Genomic DNA, 6,311 nt, shown 5'->3' on the forward strand with positions numbered 1-6,311 from the left:
GTATTTTTGTAAGCCACCTCCTTTGATTTATTGCAGCGTTTAACTTCTTTTGTTAGTCATAGTTGAGTCACTTCTCCTTTTGATGCTTGTACCTTAGAAGAATATATATCCCTTGTATACATTGCAGTATTTCTTTAAATACTAATCATTACCTGTCCATCGTCAAATCTTTTTGTGTATTTTCCTAAACCACCATTTTAAATTGCCCCTTATACCCGCACAGTTTCCATTGCTCAGATTTAAAATACTTGTTTCAAAATGAACTATGTCACCATTAAACTTCATGTATAATTCTAATATCTTACGGTCAATATTTCCCAAGGACTTCTTGACAGCAAGGTCACTAATTAACCCTTTCCCATAGCACAGCATCAAATCCAAAAATAGCCCAATTACTACGCGGCTCCTCAACATAATGTTTGAGAAACCCATCTTGTATGCACTCCAGGTATCCATCCTCCCCACACCAGCAATAATGTGGAATTGGTCAACCTGGCTAAATTGATAATTGAAGTCACCCATTATTACTACAATACACGTCATATACATCTCTAACTTCCTGATTTATAGCGTACACAATATTAGTGCTACAGTTTGATATTCTATAACCAGCTCCTACCAATATGTCCTTCTCTTTACTGGTTCTTAGCTCCACCTAAACTTATTTTACATTTTAAACCTTTGATACAAGATCCTGTCTTGCAATTGTACTGATGTCATGTTACTCCATCTCCTTTTCCTTTTTGTCTACCCATCCTAGACATTGAATAACCTTGGATATTCAGTTCTCAACAAGTTCTCCTGAATCCTTGGCTTAATAAGTCATATCCATGTACAGCAATTCATGCATTTGAGTCATAAAACTCTTTTTGTGAATGTTACATACATAAAAATTGAGCGCCTTTAAATCAAACTTTTAGGTTCCCATAACCCTGCCCTTCTTGCTTAAATCCTCCAAAACAGCACTAACACATCTCTCTGCGAAGATATTTGTCCTGATGCTGCCAAGATGTGTCCTATCCATTTTGTACAAGTCCAATGCGCCACAGAACTAGTGCCAACGCCTCATAAATCTGACACCCTCTCTGCCGAGAACATTTGGAGCTGGGGTTGTGGATGAGGTTGTAGGCATCCCCGCTGAGCAGGTGGGTTTGGTTGCAAACGTTTTGTCACCCTGCTAGGTAACATCGACAGTGCGCCTCTGGTGAAGCGTTGGTGTTCTGTCCCGCTGGTTATTTATATGCCTCAGTTTGTTGGGGTGTTTGGTACCGCTTCCAGTTCTGTTTCCCAGTGGCTTGTACACAGGGTATAAATCAATGTGTTCGTTGATGGAGTTCCGGTCGGAAAACCAGGCCTCCAGGAATTCCCTGGCATGTCTCTGTTTGACTTGTGCGATTATGGATGTGTTGTCCCAGTCGAATTTCATGTCCGTCTTTGTCTGTGTGTAGTGAGACAATTGAGAATTGGTCATGTCTCTTGGTGGCCAGTTGGTGTTCGTGTATCTGTGTTGTCAGTTTTCTTCCAGTTTGGCCCATGTACTGTTTCTCACAGTCCTTGCATGGTATTTTGTATATTACACCCATTTTGCTGGTTTTGGTATGGGATCCTATATGTTCGTCAATAGCTGTCATAATGTGGTTGTTGGTTTGTGGGCTACTCTAATACTTAGGGATCTGAGTAGTCTTAAGGTCATCTCTGAAATGTTCTTGATGTACGGTAGGGTGATTAGTGAGTCTGGTCGTATTGTGTCTTCTTGTTGTTGTCTATCTCGGAGGTAATGGCAGATTGTGCTTTTTGGCTATCCATTCCTTTTGAAGACTCCATATAAGCACTCCTGTTCTGCTTTGCGTAGTTCCGGATTGCTGCAATGTATTGTGGCTTGTTTAAATAGTGTCCTGATGCAGCTCCATTTGTGGGCATTAGGTGGTTGCTAGTGTAATTGCGTATCTGGTCTGTACGTGTGGTCTTTCTACATACGCAAGTCTGGAATTCCCCGTTGTTTTTGCGTTCTACCAGTATGTCCAGGAAGGGCAGTCGGTTGTTATTATCTTCTTTTGTGAATTTTGTGCCGGTGAATATGTTATTTACGTGTTGTTGGGTTTTTTCTAGTCTTGTGCGTTTGATAATCAGGAAGGTGTCATCTACATATTGAACCCAGAGTTTGAGTTGTGTTGTGGGGAGCACTGTCTGATCAAACCTTTGCATTACTGCTTCTGCAATCAGTCCTGATATTGGGGATCCCATTGGTGTTCTGTTGATTTGTTTGTATATGCCTTTGTTGAAGGTGAAGTGAGTTGTGAGACACAGATCTAGTAGTTTCATGGTGGTGTCCTTATTGATGTTGTTGGTGTCCTGGGGTGCCTGCCCACTTGATTTGTCTAGTAGTGTGGCAATTGTCTCTTTGGCGAGGTCGATGTTTATGGATGTAAAGAGTGCTGTTACGTCGAAGGATATTATCATCTCGTCCTCTTCTATCCTGGTCTTCTTGATGATGTTGAGGAATTCCTGGGAGGAGTGGATGGAGTGGGCAGTGTTATCAACTAAGTATTTCAATTTCTGTTGTAGTTCTTTGGTAAGTCAACATGTTGGTGTGTCTGGTAGTGAGACAATGGGTCTGAGGGTTTGTGTACATTAGGGAGTCCATTGAATTGGGGTGTGTTAGATCCCTCTGGCTTCATTTTTGGTAGTCTGTCTTGCTGATTTATCTTGAGTTGTTTAATTTCTTCAGGGTCATTGTAATCCGGTTCCCTAACAGTGGTGTTGGGTCTAACGCCATCTGTTGGTAGGTGTCGGTATCTGGTAGTAGTGCGTTAGCTTTCTCAATGAATTGGGCTCTATTAAGGATTACTGCCATGCGTCCTTTGTCCGCTGGTAAGATTACAATGTTCTTCTCTTTGAGCCTTCCTAGGGCTTGCCTGTCTTCTGTGTTGAATGTGTTCCACTTACCTTTTTTGCTCAGTGCTGGGACTATGTCTGATGGTCTGTTGTACTTCTCATATGAGCCTATTGTTCTTTAGTGTCGATTCCAGTGCAGCCAGGAGGTCAGTCGTTTTGGAGTCCATGTACATATAATTCATTCTGCGCACTAGGATGGTCTTTTCAGTGTCTGTAAGTGTTGGGTCTGAGATATTTTTAATCCATGAATCTGTGTTGTCTGTGTCATTGTTGTGAGTGATTTTGAATAGTTTTTTCTTGTAGGGCCATTCTTATTTTTGTTCTGGTCTTTTGTTGTTGTACGCTGATAGTTTATTCCAGTGTAGATGTCCATTCTTGGTTGGTTGCGTTGGAGCACAGAGTTTTTAGGCACGCAATTTCCCACTTGTATTTATGGAGGCAGTTGTGGGCATCATTGATCATAATCCTTATCATTCTGCGGCCATTTTGTTCAGCTGTCCTCAGTGCCTGAGAATTGTTGATGGGTGATTTATATTTTAAGCTTTGTGGTAGTAACTGCTTTCTGAGGCATTTGTGCAGGAAGTATAGTTGTTTGTGGGCGTGCTCAGCTGGATGGCATTTGTTTCCCATCTGCGGCCAGTTTGAGGGTGCTGTGTCCCTAGGCCTGCAGAATGGCAAGGTTTATGATCAATGATGCCCACAACTGCCTCCATAAATACAAGTGGGAAATTGCATGCCTAAAAACTCTGTGCTCCAACGCAACCAACCAAAAATGGACAATCACACTGGAACAAGCCATCAGCATACAACAACAAAGGACCAGAATAGAGAAAAGAATAGCCTTACAAGAAAAAACTGTCCAAAATCACCCACATCAATGACATGGACAACACAGCCTCATGGATTAAAAACACTTCAGACCCAACACTTACAGACAATGAGAAGACGGCCCTAGTGCGCAGAATGAATTATATGTACAGAGACTCCAAAACGACTGACTTCCTGGCTGCTCTGGAATCGACACTAAAGAACAATAGGCTCATATGAGAAGTACAACAGACCATCAGACATAGTCCCAGCACTGAGCAAAAAAGGTAAGTGGAACACATTCAACACAGAAGACAGGCAAGCCCTGGAAAGGCTCAAAGGCAAGGACATTGTAATCTTACCAGCGGACAAAGGACACATGGCAGTAATCCTCAATAGAGCCCAATTCATTGAGAAAGCTAATGCACTACTACCAGATACCGACACCTACCAACAGATGGCGTTAGACCCAACACCACTGTTAGGGAACCGGATTACAATGACCCTGAAGAAATTAAACAACTCAAGATAAATCAGCAAGACAGACTACCAAAAATGAAGCCAGAGGGATCTAACACACCCCAATTCAATGGACTCCCTAATGTACACAAACCCTCAGACCCATTGTCTCACTACCAGACACACCAACATGTTGACTTACCAAAGAACTACAACAGAAATTGAAATACTTAGTTGATAACACTGCCCACTCCATCCACTCCTCCCAGGAATTCCTCAACATCATCAAGAAGACCAGGATAGAAGAGGACGAGATGATAATATCCTTCGACGTAACAGCACTCTTTACATCCATAAACATCGACCTCGCCAAAGAGACAATTGCCACGCTACTAGACAAATCAAGTGGGCAGGCACCCCAGGACACCAACAACATCAATAAGGACACCACCATGAAACTACTAGATCTGTGTCTCACAACTCACTTCACCTTCAACAAAGGCATATACAAACAAATCAACAGAACACCAATGGGATCCCCAATATCAGGACTGATTGCAGAAGCAGTAATGCAAAGGTTAGAACGGACAACGCTCCCCGCTATACAACCCAAACTCTGGGTCTGATGTGTAGATGACACCTTCCTGATTATCAAACACACAAAACTAGAAATAACCCACCAACACGTAAATAACATATTCACCGGCACAAAATTCACAAAAGTAGAAGAAAATAACAACTGACTACCCTTCCTGGACATACTGGTAGAACGCAAAAACAACGGGGAATTCCAGACTTGCGTATATAGAAAGACCACACGTACAGACCAGATACGCAATTACACTAGCAACCACCCAATGCCCACAAATGGAGCTGCATCAGGACACTATTTAAACAAGCCACAACACATTGCAGCAATCCGGAACTACGCAAAGCAGAACAGGAGTGCTTATATGGAGTCTTCAAAAGGAATTGATACCCGAAAAGTACAAACTGCCATTACCTCCAAGACAGACCACAACAGGAAGACACTACACGATCAGACTCATTAATCACCCTACCATACACCAGAGACATATCAGAGATGACTGTAAGACTACTCAGATCCCTAAGTATTAGAGTAGCCCACAAACCAACAACCACATTATGACAGCTATTGACGAACATATAGGATCCCATACCAAAACCAGCAAAATGGGTGTAATATACAAAATACCATGCAAGGACTGTGAGAAACAGTACATGGGCCAAACTGGAAGAAAACTGACAACACAGATACACGAACACCAACTGGCCACCAAGAGACATGACCAATTCTCAATTGTCTCACTACACACAGACAAAGACGGACATGAAATTCGACTGGGACAACACATCCATAATCGCACAAGTCAAACAGAGACATGCCAGGGAATTCCTGGAGGCCTGGTTTTCCGACCGGAACTCCATCAACGAACACATTGATTTATACCCTGTGTACAAGCCACTGGGAAACAGAACTGGAAGCGGTACCAAACACCCCAACAAACTGAGGCATACAAATAAACCAGCGGGACAGAACACCAACGCTTCACCAGAGGCGCACTGTCTATGTTACCTAGCAGGGTGACAAAACATTTGCAACCATCCCCACCGGCTTGGCGAGCATGTCTACAAACTCACTTTCTCTCCCCTCCCAGTTTTCCAGCCACTTGTTTTAATTGTTCAATTGTTCCTGTTTCTATGCTCATGAGTGTGTGGTAGTGGGAGTAATTCTGAGATTACTGCTTTGATAGCAAAAGAAGTAGCATGAGCAATTTTCCTATCAGACAAATGTCACCACCAGATGGAGAGAGAGACATGCAAACATGATGGTCTATATTTTGCTGTAGCATGATATCTAAAGACATCTGCTGCTCATTAGATTTAGAAATATGGAAATATGGAAAAGCCAATGGCACAAATGGAGTTCATTAAAAACCCATCATATGTACCAGTGGAAAAGAAGTCATAAAACCTAAACCTACCTTCCAGCTCTTGGTCTAGCCCTGTAGTTTATGGCATCTTGTGTATATCCAAGTACTTGTTTTTAAATGTGATGAAGGCAGTGAGTTTCAGACCACTCCACACCTCTGAGTAAAAAAAACTCAACTCCTTTCTTGTCCTTCTGA

This window comes from Rhincodon typus, chromosome 19 (assembly GCF_021869965.1).
Source record: "Rhincodon typus isolate 14 chromosome 19, sRhiTyp1.1, whole genome shotgun sequence".
In the NCBI taxonomy this organism is placed as follows: Eukaryota; Metazoa; Chordata; class Chondrichthyes; order Orectolobiformes; family Rhincodontidae; genus Rhincodon; species Rhincodon typus.